The sequence below is a fragment of the Coptis chinensis genome, chromosome 9 (assembly GCF_015680905.1).
Source record: "Coptis chinensis isolate HL-2020 chromosome 9, ASM1568090v1, whole genome shotgun sequence".
NCBI classification, from domain to species: domain Eukaryota; kingdom Viridiplantae; phylum Streptophyta; class Magnoliopsida; order Ranunculales; family Ranunculaceae; genus Coptis; species Coptis chinensis.
The window spans coordinates 59,859,239-59,878,624 of NC_141464.1; the positions used below are offsets into that span (position 1 = coordinate 59,859,239).

At 36.4% G+C, this 19,386-nt stretch overlaps 1 pseudogene; it reads right to left on the reverse strand.

Moving 5' to 3' along the window:
* Positions 1 to 2,821: 2,821 nt before the first annotated feature.
* On the reverse strand, positions 2,822 to 3,963 carry LOC147477051 (uncharacterized; annotated as a pseudogene).
* Positions 3,964 to 19,386: the final 15,423 nt, after the last annotated feature.

Here is a 19,386-nt window from a genome sequence, read left to right on the forward strand (position 1 = left end):
TGAAAAGAAGCTTCTACTCAAGATCGAAAGAGGGGAAAAGAAGACTAAAGACGAAGAACACGAAGAACTTTATTAGAAAAACCTCGAAGTCGAAATTTTACCTTCAACTCTAGATTAAACTAAAGAAATTCTACTCTAGAATAATGAACTAGAAAAGAAAAAAAATAAGAACATTCAAGAAAAGAAAACTACTAGGCTATTAGCTCTGAATAGCTAGGTCCAGATTATTAACTCCGAATTCCTAGCTCCAGATGTTTAGCTCTAGATCTTTTTTGTGAGTGAATGAGACCCATATTTATAGATTTTGGGCGTGGATTCAAATATGGTAATGAGTTTGATCCAATGGCTGAGTATTGATGAAGAAAAACCTAATGGCTTGATCTCTTTCTGGTTGCACCTCCTAAATCTGGCCCTTGATTCAAGAGGTGGGATAAGGGGTGCGATCTTAGCCCTTGATCTTTGGATATTTCAGATGGATTAGGGCAATAAATCAAGTCCTACACGTCCTCAATGAGCCCATAATCCAGGGTTTCCAAACATGGCTTCAAAATGGCATATTCTCTAGAATATTCTTGATTTTAGGGATCAAATCAAATCAAACAAATAAGGAAGGTTCTTTAGGTTTTTGGAGGCTTGAAAATGGGCTAGAAAACCTAATAAAAAGGTCCAACTCGAGCTGGATCCACAGCCCACGAGCACAAGTCCAAAATCCACAAAAAAACCCATTTTGACCATATTTTCAATGTTGCAAATTCCCTTTGACCAGAAAATTAGGCAAGCTCTTCTTCACAAAAAAATATTAATTAATCCATTAGGAAGGTCCATGAACTCTTAAAAATACCCTTGGGTCGAAATCTTACTCCAAAAAAATTGTTGCACTCAACAGTGCGCACAACGGGCTGAAACGGGATAGGGTAAGATTAGGGTTTTTGAAATCTAAATGGAACCTAGGCAAGCTTGTACTCATTTAGAAGGATTTTTCAAGGGTAATTCAAATATGAAATAATCTCATCCAAAGAAAGAGTGGAAAAATGAGATTTGGGCTCCAAAGGGTTATAGGGGCATTTTGGTCATTTTCATCTCAAAACTCAGAAAGTAACGAAACTTCAACCATAGCTAGAACATGATGAGGAGAGTCTAAAGATGCTAAAAGAAGATGAAAAGAAAGAAGTTTGATGTAGAAATGAAGACTCTAGAAAGCAAATCACCTTATATGATCATATTTAATTCAAGGCAAAATCGTTAATGAATTATGCCTGGGGTGCAAAAATGGGGTGTCTACACTATCGAACAAAGAATTTGTGAAATACAAGAAGAACTTCAAGATATTGATTTTGAGTATGATAAAACTCCTCACCGCAATTACTATGATAGTTTATGACTTAAAGTTGATCAAAAGCCATTGATATGCATCTCAATGACTGCGGATGATTGGAACAATAATATAAAAATTGAATTGCTAATCACAAAGTATTGAGGATAAAATTACGTTTTTTTAGGGTTTTTTATACCTGCACCCCCATTTAAAAAATGAATTAGTCTTGCCCCCAAGACTAATTCACCGTCTATGTTAATGCATTTTGATCGTTATCTCCATGGTCAAGTAGTGAAATGTCTTGAATACCCTTGTCATTGTAAACAACCAAAATAACCCTTGACTTCCCAATTCAAGACTGATAGGAATTTAGTTAACCTAAATAAACACACTAATTAAACCCAATAATTGTAATACTCGCAAGCGCACAAGGTCTATTGTAGTAGGTATGCAAATATGATATCGATCCCACAGAGAATGTGTGTTAGGGACTGTTTCAGCAAGATTTGCCATAACACACCATTTGAGGGTCGGAAGTAATGTTTTTGTAGATGGTTGTTAGGGAAAGATGAGACTGAACTTCAGTGTGAAGTTGTCTACGTACCCAAATGTATTGCTTGGGATCAAGTCTCAATGGCGTAGTTCTGGAAAAATAACGAAGGTTGGATTTTATAGGTAGGATTGGTGATAGTTACTTATTCGTTCTCCAATATTCCAATAGTGGGATGAAGTTGGAGAACTGGTGGGAAAACTGTCCAATTGTGGGATGAAGTTGGACTGGCGGGAGAACTGTCCAATCGTGGGATGAAGTTGGAGAACTGACAGGAGAACTGTCCAATCGTGGGATGAAGTTGGAGAACTGGCGGGAGAACTGTCCAATTATAGGATGAAGTTGGAGAAGTGGCGGGAGAACTGTCACATGTATGAAGTTGATGGAAGTAAATCTTCAATGTGGACGAAGTTATGGAAGTTGTTTGACTCGAAAAACATGTGCACAATTGATATTGATTTTACGTGTAGGTATGTAGGCTTTGAACATGGGCTCTGAGTGTAGGTTTTATTGTAGATAAGCTCTGAGCATGGGCTCTGAGTGTGATATTTTTGTAGATAAGCTCTGAGTATGGGCTCTGAGCATGGGTTTTTTTGTAGATAAGCTTTGAGCATGGGCTCTGAGCGTGGGCTTTTTTGTAGATAAGATCTGAGCATGGGCTTTATTATAGATAAGCTCTGAGCATGGGCTCTGAGTGTGAGTTTATATTGAATTGGACTTTTATTGGGTCACATTTGTGGGGGCCGGAACATCGCCCTCTCTTTGTTACATGGGCAAGGCCCGTGTGGCAAAGAAGTAATAATGATTGTGTTGATCAGAAAATTAAAAGTGGTCGGAAAATTTCCTGAAGAGTTTGACATGAAATTGGTATAAAAAATCAAAGTTGCTCAATAAATAATGGTATTTTGGTAAATATGGGAGGCATTGGAATTGGGCTTTGCTAATGGGCCTTTGGATTTTTGTTGATTGAGTTTACTTAGAGGATAAGCAAAAAAGAAATGAAAAAAATAGCATGTCTTTGGCGCACAAGTTCTGAGAAGATTGTTTCGAAACCAGCGGCAATTCGATTCCAGAATTCAAACCGCAGTTCGAAAAAATAGCAGATTGTTCTGAGAAGATTGTTGAAAAAAAAAAACAACATATTCAAACCAGTAGCAATTCAATTTGAAAGGATCGGCAGTAACAGCGAAAATTCATTTCGAAGGGATCAGCAGCTCATTAAGCGGCAATTCAATTTGAAATGATTGGCAGTAGCAGAGGAAATTCAATTCGAAGGGATAGGCAGCGGCCATTCAAAGTGATCGTTATATGAGTTCTTGATTTCTTTTACTTTTGCATGGGTATAAATTGTTCGATACAGATCAACACGAGTGGAAAACAACTTCTGGACAGAAAGATATTCTTTCGCAGGATAACAGATTTCATCACCCATAACCCGCATGGTTTCCATTAACCTTTCGAATTGAAAAATGGAACCCAAGCCACAAGCTCGGCAATCACACTTGATATAGTCAAACTTGTCAACATCTATTCCATTCCGACCATTTGCAACAATGTCATACAGAAAAGATGTCTCTCCAGTGCGTTGTGGCACTTCGATTTCAGAGCTTGCAAGTATCATTTCCTTAGCTATTTTAAGAATACCAGAATCAACGTCAATATGATGCTCATCAACAATGTAGTCGATCATGTCCACTGACATATTCTCATGGGACCATGTGCATCTGTTGAGAACCCGAGGAAGAAACTCGCTCTCATACAAGTGGCTGAAAGGGCCATGACCAATATCGTGCAATACTCCTGCAAACTTCACTGTCTGTAAATCTAAAGGTTCAACGCCAAGCTCTAAGCCATGGTACTTTTGAAGTTTCTCAACAGCTTCACCAGAAAGAAAATACACCCCTAGTGAATGTTCGAACTGAGAATGAACAGCCCCTAGATACACCATATACACTAGACCAAGTTGCTTTAGATCACGAATCCTCTGAAACTGTTATGTATCTACAAACTTCAAAGCGAGCAGCGGTAATTCAATTCGAAGGATCGACAACTCATTAAGCGGCAATTCAATTCGAAGGATCGGCAGTACCAGCGGCATTTCAATTCGAAGGGATTGGTATCTCCTTCAACGGCTATAAATTGATTGACTAACCCATTTTCAATCAATCGGTGACTTGGATGAGGTAGAAGAGCTGGACTAGGTGACCTGCTATTAAGGGAGTGTTGCATAGCAGAAGAGAGCCGCACCTGCTTGACTCTACCAAAGATAGTGTGATTCAGGCCAAGATTTTTTGCATGAGAACCAGTTCCCGATCGCTAGAAGAACAGCTGCCTGAACTATAGTAGGAGGATAAACTATATGAATACACCAAGCTAACATATATATTCTTGTAAGAAGTTAGATGCAACCCAGCCTTCAATTGTTCCCTTAACTCGTGGATTGAGAAATTTAATGTAAAGTTGAAAAAAGTTTTCCTCTGAAGAAGAAATGCAGTCCGCTCTGGGATCACCTTGATTCTTCCCTTGAATTTAAGCACCTCAATGATATTGGCGTAAATGGAACAAATTAAGCGGGATTTATGGGATCGGCAATGCGAGCGGCATTTATGGGATTGGCAATCGATCAGGATAGAAAAGAGGATCGGCCAAATTTAATTGATCGGCCATTGAGGTAGGAATTGAGTGGATCGGCTGTTTGTAATTGATCAGTGTTGTATCAATTGGGACTTGGGGTTATTTATATATAGGAAACTCTTGAATTGGCAACTTGAGTGGTAAGTTAGTTATGTGTAGTGATTTGTTTAATAGGGTCTGTTTAAAAATAGGTGTCAGGTGCTAACTATAGGTGAAGTAGGACTCTTCAAAATTCGAAATTGAGCTAGATCAAAATGATCGGCAATTGGAAGGGCATTGTTATCTTTTGATTAAAGTGATCAAACACAACAATAAGGAATAGGACATATCAAACAATTGGTAAAGAGGTCGGCACCAAACTAATTGTCAACAATTCAAATAGGTTGGTGAAACTGATCAATTAACGAAATTAGGGATATAATATAAAAGATTTATAAAATCTGTTGTGAAGATAGATTTTTGGAGAGCTATTGCAAAGGGATATATATCGAGAAACGTAGTGAAGTGGGAGAGTAGAACAAGTGAGGTTTAAGAGAAAATATATATCACAAGACTTATATTCTTCATCAAAAGAGAATAGTAGACTGTTTCCACCAAAGATTGTTTGCTTACTCGTTTGAGACTCTAGCTTAGCGGGTTTGATTATTTTATAAAAGGAAGAGACGAAAGGTATTGTGTGTTGGAGTAGAGATAAAAGGAGAATATCCTGGGTTGGAGTTACATACTATTAGACCGAAGACAAACTTTAGAGAACAAAAAAGGTTCGATCTTCTTTTCTTCGTCTGGCGTCAGTTAAGTGTTGAGACTTCTTTGTTTATAGTTAGTCTATTCTCTACTTGGATTTCTCTTTTAATCAAAACCTGGTATTTTTTGCATCACCTTTAAGATTTGGGGTGAAACATTGGCAAGTGTTGGACTTTGGAAATCGAGAGATTATGAGAAATGGGAAAAATTGCAACAGCTGTCAGATTATTATACTATATGTTATAGGAAATTGGAAGATGTATCACCGTCGGATCTAAAAGGTGTTCCAGTTCCAGTGGAGGATAACATTATGCCGCAACTTCTTCAGTGAAGTTTTTGTTTTTTATTGTTAGGATGATGTGAGGTTAGGTTATGATTTTTTCTTTCTCGATTATGTTTATTTTTGCACGGTCACATGAAATTTGGATTTTATATGTTTTTTATTAGATTGGTAATCAGAATAGATCAAAATATAAGGGGTCAGTCAAAAGATATAAGAGTGGTAATCTGGCCTTGAGGTAGGTCGGCAAAAGAGATATAAGAATTAAGGATAACGTAATTGGGGTGTAAGCTAATAGTATAATGATAACATAATGAAATGTGGGGTGTCGCCGCCCCCAAAGTGTAATGATAACGTAATGAAATTTGGGGCGTCGCCGCCCCAAAGTGTAATGATAACGTAATGAAATTTGGGGTGTCGCCACCCCCAAAGTGTAATGATAATGAAAGCTGAGGTGACGCCCACAGATTGTAATGATTATGTATTGAAAGTTGGGGTGACGCCGCACCCATAGTGTAATGCTAAGGTAATGAAATTTGGAGTATTGCCACCCCCAAAGTGTAACGATAACGTAATGAAATTTAGGGTGTCGCCGCCCCCAAAGTATAATGATAATATAATAATTTAATGATTAAAATGTATGAATATAATGAAATGTTATGAATGCTCATTTAAATGTATGCATGTATGTATGAATAACAAATGAATTATAAATGTAAAAGATATTTAAGACTCCCCATGTCATGAATGGAAGGTCTTTTATTTGATGACAGAGTGATAGTCGTTATTGCAAGATTTATTTTTTATTTTATTTTATTTTTTGTAGTGAATCAATATGACTTTGAGGCAGAATGATTGTAAGTATCATCATTCTTTGAGCAGTTGGTAAAGCGCTTCTTGTCGTATGGCCGATCCATTATTTATTTAGGCTATAAATAGAAGAATATCGATATCATCATATTAGACTGATCAGCATGTCGATGAGCCATAGGCTTGGCATGTTATCAACTGTGCAAGTTCCATGACGAGATCAATCACTTCTTGTTGTATACGGATCCATTATTTGATGAGGCTATAGACAGAAGAATATCGACATCATCATATTGGACTGGTCAACATGTTGATTAACCATAAGTTTGGACAACCACTATGCCATGACGAGGTCAATCACTTCTATCTATATGTCGATCCATTCTTCATTGTGGCAACAAATAAAAGGCTATCAACATCATCAGATGGACGGATCAGCATGTCGATAGGCCCTAAGGTTTGGGCTACTATCGACTGTGTGAGTTCCATGATGAGGTCAATCACTTCTAGCTCCTATCCATTCTTCAGTGAGACAACAAATAGAAGTCTATCAACATCATCATATGGACAGATCAGCATGTCAATGAGCCCTAAGGTTTTGGCTACTATCAACTGTGCGAGTTCCATTACGAGGTCAACCACTCCTTGTTATATGTCGATCCATTCTTCAGTGAGGCAACAAATAGAAAGTTATCAACATCATCATATGGACATATCAGCATGTCAATGAGCCCTAAGGTTTGGGCTACTATCGACTGTGCGAGTTCTATTACGAGGTCAACCACTCCTTGTTATATGTCGATCCATTCTTCAGTGAGGCAACAAATAGAAAGTTATCGACATCATCATATGGACATATCAGCATGTCGATGAGCCCTAAGGTTTGGGCTATTATCGATTGTGCGAGTTCCATTATGAGGTCAACCACTCCTTGTTATATGTCGATCCCTTCTTTAGTGAGGCAACAAATAGAAAGTTATTGACATCATCATATGGACATATCAGCATGTCGATGAGCCCTAAGGTTTTGGCTACTATCGACTGTGCGAGTTCCATTATGATGATGTCAACCACTCCTTGTTATATGCCAAATTCTCGTAGTTACTGAAGTTTCATCTCTATCATCAAGCTACTCAAAATGATTGATATGCTCCATATTAGATTATGATCTACTCAATATAAGATGATCAGAATAAAAATGAGATCTAATCAATATTCTTTTTGCTTGCCGACCAATTAAGTTGAATAAACTTTTTCGAAATAAAATTTGTTGGAGTGTCAAAATTGAAAAATCAATTAAGACAAAAATCTTCTTGCCGACCATTTGGATCGGGAAAAATGAAAACCAATTTTAGATCGACATTTTTTTTTTTTTTGTTAAGGTAGGCAAAATCAGATATTGCAAATTGTCAATGAAGAGGAGAGCCAACTATGGAGATCGGTTCTTCCGTATATAGGGCGAACATCTAGAGAATATGGATGGAAGGTTGGAATCAATCACTCTTTTTGTGGTCCTATGTAAGTGAGTCACCTTATACAAAGCTACTACCATCAATTGACATGTTATGTAGAGCATGCCTTAGTCAACTGGAGAGCTCAAAGGTTGGAATACTACTTGCAAAGAGACCCTCCAGAGACATTGAACTACTAATGCGTGGTAACTAAAATCGGCATCCTGGCAATAGACTACATGTCGACCCTCCATTTGTGGTCTGTCATGCCTACATGCTATAGTGGTCCGGATGTCCAGATAATTTTTTCTATAAGAGAGCCGACCTCTTATAGCCTTTCGGCTATGATCGGCTACACCAACATTATTGTTTTTCATATCTTCGATGAGTCCAGATAATTTTTTCTAGGAGAGAGCCAACCTCTTATAGCCTTTCGGCTATGATCGGCTACACCAACATTATTTTTCTTCATATTTTTTATAAGTCCAGATAATTTTTTCTAGGAGAGAGCCGACCTCTTATAGCCTTTAGGCTATGATCGTCGGCTACACCAACATTATTTTTCTTCATATCTTTGATGAGTCCAGATAATTTTTTCTATTAGAGAGCCGACGACCTCTTATAGCCTTTCGGCTATGATCGGCTACACCAACATTATTTTTCTTCATATCTTTGATGAGTCCAGAAAATTTTTTCTAGGAGAGAGTCGACCTTTTATAGTCTTTCGGTTATGATCGGCTACACCAACATTATTTTTCTTCATATGTTCAATGAGTTGTCAACCACTCCGTTAAGTGATTGGCTACAAAGTTAGCAGAAGATTTTCTTCACGTTTAGACTCGTTATCTTTCGTGAGTTGGCGATCCCTCACAGGGTGGTTGGCATCAAGGTCAGTAGAGGAGTTTGTGGATTCTCTTACGATTACACTGGAAAATGTTGGCTTTCGGCGTTGCACATTCGGTTTGAGCGAAGCCTTTCGTAAGTGACTCGCACGATTTCTCTTGGTGCGGAAGTTTGTGCTTGGAGTCTTTGACAAAGATGCTTCAGAGTTCAAACGATCCCAAACACTTTTTGTCGTGGACCATGAATCATCTTCGAGAAGTTAACGCAACTGTTTCTTCAGATTTTTATTCTTGCTCTCCAATTGTCCGGGACGACCGTCAACTTGAGTTGTTAGATCGGCTACATGAAGACCCACTCTCTCAGTCGCAGATGGTCGAGGACCATCGGACTTGTAAAGTGAATTCCTAGCATAAGGTGACTGCAGAACTTGTGCGGCAAGAGGGAAATTTTCACCGTTGTTTGTTTTTCGAGAAGTCATTGATGTAACTTTTGTTTTGTGGTTGAGGGTAGGAGCACAGACAGCGCCAAATATATTTCAGCAAGATTTGCCAAAACACACCAGTTGAGGGTCGGAAGTAATGTTTTTGGAGATGGTGAAGGAGATGGTTATTAGGGAAAGATGAGACTAGACTTCAGTGTGAAGTTGTCTACGTACCCAAATGTATCGCTTAGGATCAAGTCTCGATGGCATAGTTCTAGAAAAATGACGAAGGTTGGATTTTATAGGTATGATTGGTGATAGTTACTTCTTCGTTCTCCAATATTCCAATCGTGGGATGAAGTTGGAGAACTGATGGGAGAACTGTCCAATTGTGGGATGAAGTTGGAGAACTGGCGAAAGAACTGTCCAATCGTGGGATGAAGTTGGAGAACTGGCGGGAGAACTGTCCAATCGTGGGATGAAGTTAGAGAACTGGCGGGAGAACTGTCCAATTGTGGGATGAAGTTGGAGAAGTGGCGGGAGAACTGTCACACGATATGAAGTTGATGGAAGTGAATCTTGAATGTGGACGAAGTTATGGAAGTTGTTTGACTCGCAAAACATGTGTTCAATTGATATTAATTTTACGTGTAGGTATGTAGGCTTTGAACATGGGCTCTGAGTGTGGGTTTTATTGTAGATAAGCTCTGAGTATGGGCTCTAAGCATGAGATATTTGTAGATAAACTCTGGGCATGGGCTCTGAGCGTAGGCTTTTTTGTAGATAAGTTATGGGCATGGGCTCTAAGTGTGGGCTTTTTTGTAGATAAGCTCTGAGCGTGGGCTTTATTATAGATAAGCTTTGAGTATGGGCTCTGAGTGTGAGTTTATATTGAATTGGACTTTTATTGGGCCACATTTGTGCGGGCTGGAATAGGGACAATTGAGTGTTATAATTCTATTTAACCTAAACCAACAAGGTTTGTTTTATAAAGAGGTGGATTACTAATAACTAAAACTATTTAATTAAACTATTCTATGAAAACAATAAAATTCTAGTTTATGAATGGAGAGAATACTAAGGCATTTGAATCCACCCTATACCGTTGTAGATTATCTCGGTTTAATTAATTTAACGTTCTCTTTTTAGTACGAGTAGCATGAGAGAAAGGTAACCATTGCTTGCTCAAAGATATGATCATTAAGTTCTTATATAAATCTATATATTAGGTTGATTGAATTTCAACAAACAACAATATATATAAATCCCTAGCAAAAGTTGTCTGTTTAAGGCACAACCTTTCACAGATTTATTTAAACGTTACAAGCGATGCTTTGATAATAACAGAATATTTATCTAACTATTAACTAGTCAAGTCATGAAATTTATATGCAAGATATAATTAATGAGACTATTCTACTATGATCTAAAGAAACCAATCAACTTTTATGTTGTAAAACCAAGTCAGAGAACATAAAACCAATTCAACAATACACACCTACGCAAGTCTAGGGATTCATCTAAGCCCTAGCTTGGAACTTAGCTACATATAATGTTAATTAGACCTAAACTAAAGTAAGGGATATATGAACTCATGTAGATGACGAGTTTGTTTATTCATGTCTTCAAGTTTCTGTCTTCCTCTTCGGTTCCTATGCTGCTCCAAGTCTCGACCTCCAAAAGATATATCCTGTTTTCATTTTCGGACTCCCTCCAGTTCGTCTTCTACAAAACTCTCGGCCTCTCTTCTGTTCTCTCTCTTTTGTTGTTCTTCTTCTCTACTGTTCCGAAGGCTCTCTTCAATCTTGGTCTAGATTGGTATATAGGGGTTTTGTTTAAGGTATACACGAGTTAGAACTGATTTAGGAAGGTTTCCTTCAATTTGGTGGTTGAATAGAATTAGGAGTTTCTAATTCCAAATCCAAGCGGTGAAAGATTCGAGATTTGAACTGCTATTTCTGTGCGTATTACGAAGGAAGGGCGTGCACCCTCGAATCAAAAATAATAAAGGGCGGGCGCCCTTTGACTTTGGCTGTAGAACATCGACTTTTACAGTAGCTTCAGGAAGTCCTCATCAGGTTATTTTCAAACTCGTATCGAGCATTCTTCTCGTAATCAAACCACGGGGATTTTACAATTTTTTTAAAAGCTCAGGTCTCAACCCGTTTCGTCTCATCCATGTTGATTTCTATAAAACCAATTAAATAAACTAATCAAAGGAACTTATATCAATTAACTAGACAACTTAATATAAATATGGGCATAAATGTGTAGCATTGATGTGCTTATCTAAGACCCATTTTCATATTTGAGAAAGAAATAGACACGTGTCGACATCTCATCATATCTAATCTAACGGTCATAAACATTTAATACATTGGACACGTGTCGACAAGAGGGCTATTGGTAGCAAGAACAGACAATTAGAAAATAAATCTTAAGTTAGAAATTAGACACCCAAAAAAAAATCACATATACAATTGAATAATCTCCATTATTGTCTCCCAAGCTTAAGAAACACTAATACACATTCTTATTAGTCATTATGCATGTTTAATATTTGTAACATTTTAAATTCTTGAACACCCACCATCATTTTACTCATATTAAAGTGTTACTTTTAATGATTTCAAACAAAATTGGTGCTTAATTAATTAAGGAAGATGAACTCAAGGTTTAGGGCTTAACTATCAATGAGTGATGTGGCCGTTGGATGTGAGTACTTAGATATTGACACATGTTATGTACATTCTCTAGTTTAAATTGGGTATTGCAAAACCAATATGTCATTTTGGTAATTTTTCAACAAAAGGAGTATTCAAGACATTTCAACTGCCTTGACCACGAGATATCGGTCAAAATGCGTTGACTGAAATGGCGAAAGTGTCGCTAGGGGAGACTCTTTTTTTAAAGGATCGTGGACTTTGTAATTTAATAGACTTCGTTTTAAAAATTAATGAATTGAAACAACTTGGTATTAAAACTGAATTAAGTACGAATATAGTTACTTGATTGCCCAAAATTACTGGCGGAATTCTGAGTCCGATTTCTAATTCGACCACTCACGTTTAAAGAAACTTTCACTCAAGCCCTAATAGGCAATGTTTTACCCACATCAATCTATCAAAGAGCATAGTATCATGGTTTCCTACTAGCACTAAAGTCTAAACTGAATTTTGTGAAAACACTCGTGAGCAAGATTGGAAGAAGAATATTGATATGAATACACTTTTTGGGCCTAACTGAGCTAATCAACTTTCAGACATAAAATGCTTCAATCAAAGAGAAGACCTATAAAATCCCCGAAATACCAACTAGTTAAAAACACAAAATTCAAAAAATCACGGCAGAGAAAACCCAAGAATGTCGTTGAAATATATATATGTCATTGTGCACAAACTTTGGAGCTAACAACAACAACAAGATCAACAGGAAATGTGTGATCTTTCTACTAAGACAAAGGCTCCAACAAAGTTCCCTAACACAAGCTCAATCAACAATATCAACAACAAGCTTAAACAAGTGTAGAGACAATGTAAAGAACAAACATACACAAGATGAGGATTTATCGTAGTTCGGCAATGTGCATACGCCTACACGGGCGAGATCAATGATTTACTAGATGAACAAGATAGGGGGATTACAAAAGCGCCTCACTTTACTCACTAAGAATGATTTCTCACTAACACTCACAAAGAATGTTCTCTCTCAAATCTCTCTTTTTGTTCTAGGTTAAGTTCTCTTTAAAGAAAAAGTTAGATCCAACTATCTCACAAAGAAAAAGTTAGTTTGGTCAAAACCTAAACTCTTCTTTTTATAGTGGTCCGAAATTTCAGTGTAAAATCACAATCTCTATTTACTGGAGAAAAATCAGAACTTGGTTTGTAGAGGCAAGGGGGCGTGCACCCTTTGGGCAAGACATAAGAGAGCAAGCGTGCCCTTTCTTGTTGACCAACTTCCAGTGCTGTTGTTTTTCGAAAAGAGAAAAAAAAAACTAACTTATTTTCTTAGGCAAGGGCGCATGTGCCCCTTTGCTAAGGCATATGAGAGCATGCGCGCCCCTTCTCCTTTTCAAACGAACAATACTTAAACGGCCAAAACAACATTCTCCACCTCGGTGAGGTTTTAACACATAAAATCAAGCCAAACACAATCATACTATCCACCAAGAATCACTAGTAGCTAAACCACATCTCGAACTTGCCATCAATCGCCCAGAAAGACCTTGTCCACAAAGATCTATACCCACAAAGAGTCTTGCCCATGAAGAGCCACCCACAAAGAGCCATGCCCACAAAGGGCTATCTTGATGGAGAGTCATGCTCACAAAGAGCAATAATGCCCACCAAGGGTCATGCCTACGAAAGGTATCAATCAACAATACAAGAAGTGGAGTACCTCTAACCGATGTTGGAACTCAACTCTATAGAGAACCTTCTACAACCCAAACTCCTCTTGCCCTTAAGTAATGAAACAAATTCCCAAATACAAAACTTGTCACGAGCCTCTACCATTTCATGCATATCCACCGACCAATCTTTACAATGACCATCTCTAACAACTCTTTTGAAGTCATTTGGTTCATCACCCTAGATATTCAATGCGTAGGCAACCGAGTCCGATCGACCATAATGTTTCACTGGCTTATCATGCCCATACTTCATAACTTGTTTCACACTTCTCTTTGATTTTGATCTAGTCAAAGCTTGCTGCTCAGGTTGTTGTAGCTCTACTTCTTGTTGAATAATTCTTTCATTAAAAACCTCACTCTATATAGCGTCCTTTGACGCTTCTATCTCAATCAATTGAGATTCTATAGAATCACCACTATTTCCAACCTTCTCTAGCCTGCTAAAATGTAGCACCAAAGTTTCATCAAAGGTAACCTCGCTGCTGACTAGGAACTTGTGGTTCTCAAGACACCACAATCTGTATCCCTTTCCTCCCTTTGCATAGCCCAAGAATATAGTTTTTCATCTTAGCTTTAGAATCAAGCTTACTATCTTTCATGTGGTAGTAAGCACTAGATCCAAACACACGTAAAGTTTCATAATCAGTTGTTTCCCTGTCTACACCTCATAAGGTGTCTTGCAGTCTATCGTCAGAACTGGTGATCTATTGTACAAGTAACACGCCATGGCCACTATATCTGCCCAGAACTCTTTGCCAAGATTGGCATTGGAAAGCAAACACGTAGCTTTCTGAAGCAATGTGTGATTTATTATTTCTGCTAACCCATTCTACTGCGGCGTGCCCCTCACTGTCCAGTGTCTGACAATATTCTGTAACTCCTTGAAAGGACCATAGGTTTACTCAATACCATTATCATACATCAAAGTCTTCACTTTTCTTTCTATGCATTTCTCAACCATTGCTTTCCACTTTTTAAATGTCTCGAAAACTTCATCCTTGAACTTTAAGATATATACTCACACATAGTATGTATAATCATCGATGAAAGAGACATAATACAGGTTACCTCCACTATACCAAAACAAGGCATACCTAACGGTCAGAAACTGTTACTAAAAATATTTGTAACAGTTTTTTTGTGTCACAATTTTGGCGTTTCTAATTCATTATTAATATTCGTAACGGTTTAGAACCGTTACATAATTATTTATTGTAACGGTTTTTTCTATAACTAAAAATATTTGCTAACGGTTTTCTTTGCTCAATTGTATTACTTTTTAGTAACAGTTTTATAAAATTAGTAACGTTTTTTTGTGTTACTCTTTTCTAACATTAGTAACAGTTTTATAAAATTAGGAACGCTTTTTTATGTCACTATTTTCTAACATCAGTAACGGTTTTATAAAGTTAGTAACTCTTTTTTGTGTTACTGATTTATAAAATTTGTAAAGGTTAATTTTCTTTTGGTAACGGTTTTGTTGCTTCGTAAGTGTTACTCATTGCAAAGCTTAGTTACAGTTTTCCACCGTTACAAAACTACTTCATATGTAAAAAAAATAATTTTCCCCAAAACCACCCTTTTTGGGAGACTATTGAGCATTCTACAATCGTCCATAACATAAACAAGAAATCTCACAAGTACATCTAATCACATAATCTTTTATTAAAATAACATCACCAAAACGTCTTTCATAAATAGGACTTGCCACGAATGAAATACACATTGTTTTTCAAATCAATAGGACTTGTCTTTAAACTTAAACTCACATCATTTGTATAGAACTAGCACCTTCAATAGTTGCAAGCATCAGGGGATGACTTTGGGATAGTATCAATTTAAAAAGTCCCTTTCATCCTATACACCAATAGAAATAGAGAAAATTTGTCCCAAGAAGAGAAAACAAATATATATATATATATATATATATATATATATATATATATATATATATATATATATCTTATTCTTAAGTAGTAGCTCCTTATACTCAAACTACGGAATTCAGAAAAGATAATATGGTAGCAGACTAGTAGCAATAGAAGCATAGTATAGACATGAAAGTTTATGTAACTTCCAAAACCCTATAACCTTATCGACACCTTGGACGAAAGATATAAAAATTTCGCGGAATCTCCTCTGTATTTTCAACATTTCATATATATAAATCTGTCATAACCTTTAAAATCAAATAATATATTGATTCAGTAGAACGCCTACTTAACCATCTCACTCAATGCCGGTTAAGTCAAATAACCAATCCTCGAATCAAAAGGACAATATAAATTATATGCCAAAATTAAAATGAAAACAACTTATATATCACTTCCATTTTATATCGGTGTTATACACCTCTATTAGTTCCAACCGGAGATACCACACTTAGAATATATATACACCATACTTTCACACTAATCACATGTAATAACACATCTTCCAAAACAAAACTCATGAATATTCCAACATCCGTGATACAATTGTCATATACTTAAACTTAAAGAAAACCACACAAAAACCTTACCTTTCATTAGCGCTAGGTCTCATGTTGCTGCTCTCTATCTACATTCCAACACAGAATGCTAAAACTAGTTCCTCACTCGAAGGCATTTTAGTTCTTTATTCCCCTAACAAAATAACTAAAGTAATATATACACGATTATACAAAATAACTACATTTAACTTTACTTTTACCTTTAACCGAGTTAGTTTCACATCTGCTTTATGTGCCTTAATAGAATGGTTCATACAAAATAACTACAATTGTCAATGCAAAACAAAATTTGTTTACATTTTTACTATATTATTTTTCCAAAAATGATCTTTCAATTGTTTACATGCAGTACTGAAAAAACATTGTTTGAAAAAATGGTTCATACAAAGTGCCCCATGTAAAGTGTATTCCGGGCTACGCCACTGTCGATTACCATGGAAGAAGGGATGAATACACACGGAGAAAACACACAATTACATATACTCAAACAGTTGATGGAATTTATAACTGAGTTAAACAACTCAAGACCACACAAAATTTAGGAATGAAGTAACACAATTTCATAATATGAAAATAAAAAAAAATACAATATTAGGTAAAATTAGAAAATAAAGAACGAGCACAACTAGAAGCTTGAAATATGCCCATTTGCATAAAAGACCACCAAATTACTAGATTTAATTGAAAAACATAATAAAATAAAATAAAATAGAATAAAAAAATCATACCTTTACAGCAAATCATCGTATAACACTAAACCAAGACGAGAAGATACTGAAAAATTTGCAAATCGAAGTATTACTACTCAGCAGCAGAGTAAATGAATAAAGAGATAGGTTAGTTACTGAAAAATTCAAAATTTTAAACGGAAGTAGTGAGAGAGCACGAGTGAAGACTGAAGAAGCTCGAATCTACAAACGAGAAACAATCCACAAACTAGAAAAAGAAAACATATCACCTCTAAAATCATGAACTCCAACACTAGCACGCGATATATGGAAATAAAAAAATTGATTTTTTTCATTGAAGAACATATCCTATAGTATCATGCAGAATATGATGACCTAAGGTTTTAATAAGATATATATATATAAACAAATTATATTAAAAGATGAAAATTTGAAATTGTCAAAATGTTCTACTATTTCCCCGGAAAAAGGGGTAGTTTCAACATAAAGTCGCAAATTCTTCACACTATTTCAATTGATAAGATTTCATTCCAATATTAGAACTTCAAGATTGTTCCCATAATATAATACAAAAGAGCATATAAATATACAAATAACTTACCATTTATGTGTGCAGGATCATGCACATCCTTCTACAGGGACGATTTCTCCATACCGACCCTTGAAAACCATTTTTCATTTGGACGAATCACAAGTGCTCATGGATTTTCCCTTGGAATAAAATGAGCATCTTCTTTTGGCGTGTTGGGTGCCTCTTCATCATCACAAACAAAATATGAGACCTGCAGCAGGAAATACATGAACAATGACTTCATGATGTAAGAAAATAAAGAATGGGGAGCGAGGGGGTGGGTTGAATAATAATTAAATTGGAAATCATTTTAGAACTCCCAAACTACAAATCATTACAAAGGATGCTATAAATATAGGTAACACAAAAACAATATATGGAAGCTTCCTTCGTTATTTTCTAATTCTCGGAAAACAATGGAAAATCCTAATAAAAATTTTTGGAGGATACTCAATAATAACATTTTTTTTTAATAAAAAAGAAAAGTGTGAATCTAGCCACCTTAGAACCATCATTTTTTGGATGATATTTCCTCATGAGGAAACTTAATCCTTCTTTGAGACAAGTGTATAGAAGATATCAAAAGAAAAATCAATTTTTACTTCCATGAATACAAGATATCAAAATGAAAATCATACCTTTGGTTATAAACTGAAGCAACTAGCACTGAAATTAATTTCAGTTGTGGATTAAACACCTAGCAAGTGTGAAGAAAAGGCAAAAGAGTATAAATTAGCTAGAAGATCAAACCCTAACCCTAAAAAGAAGTATAAATTTGTAACGATGGTTATGTCACCAACGGCTGCATCAAATTTTTGAAGGGAAGACAAGAAAATAAAAAAATAATAATAATGTTTCGACATGACATTGCAAAAAAAAAATAACACAATCCTATCCAAACCGCTTGATTTCACCTGTATTTCTGTTCATTCCGCTATCCAAATCCAAAAATTGATAACACAGTTCAATCTTAAGTTCGTAATCAACCAACTATAAGATTCCCATGTAATCTTTTGAAGTTGGCAAAAATATGTGCACATAGCTAGTCTATTAGTTGTGATCATCCAATCAACCTCATATAAGGCTTCAACAATCTCCTTGAAGAAGTAAAATAGCTAACACATTCATTCGAGGGTATCAAATAGCAATTTAATCCCAAAGGTGCAAATGTTTAAAGTTTCTGGTATGAAACATCCATTTAGTCATCAGCTGTCCTAGATGCACATAAACTTTCACTAATTTAGAACTCAGATTATAAAGCAGAAACTCACATTTTCAGCAACCATGCCAACCAAGTTATCATAAATGGGGTTCCTCAAACCATCCCCATATAATATATAAGTATGTGGAACTGCATATTGCAACAAAGCCACTGCAGCTTCTAACACTTCTATATAGAATCCTTTCACCCCTTCTGAACCACTTTCTTTGGCTACAAATTCTTTATAAGTAGTCCGGTTCGGAACCCCAATCCTCAAAGGCTTCCCATTGTTGGGAAATACCCACCCTCGTGGCTTTGCTATAGTTTCACCATGCCAAATTACACTTGACAATGTCGACTATTGGAGGATGTGTTGGGAGGTTTCTTATATAAGATTTCGTGGGAAATGATTGAGAGACCAGAATAATTAGACCAATAACCAATCCTACAATTTTGCTCCCGGTACCAACAATGTTAAGAACGTTGGATGAATCAAATTCCTATCTGAATCAAACTGAATCTAACCCGATAAACTTGTGAAGTTTGATGTTTTCAAGATATCGAAAGGTACTCCCTTTGCTGTCATGCACCATCATTCGTGAAAGAAATATTGTTTGCTTCATCCAGGAGGGTGTTAAGAGCACGAGCAACTAACCAAACAGAATCATAACCATAGAACCAATAAGAATTTCCGTTGTAAGTTATTCCACTAAGACATAAACTTGTTTTTCATATTGGAATCTGCGAGGTGATGGCGAAGGGCAATGACCCCTTGTAAGAGATTCATCGTGTCAGGATCCATTGGTTCCAAAGAATCTAGAACAAATGGTAGCCAATCTGTCGCAATCCATACATATCCACTGGTCATCATGTTAAGACCATTTGCAATAGAGAATATTGTTGGACTGGACTCAGGATTCACGTGTACAACATAAACCCGAGATTCATGTGTACAACATAAACCCGAGGCAGGGA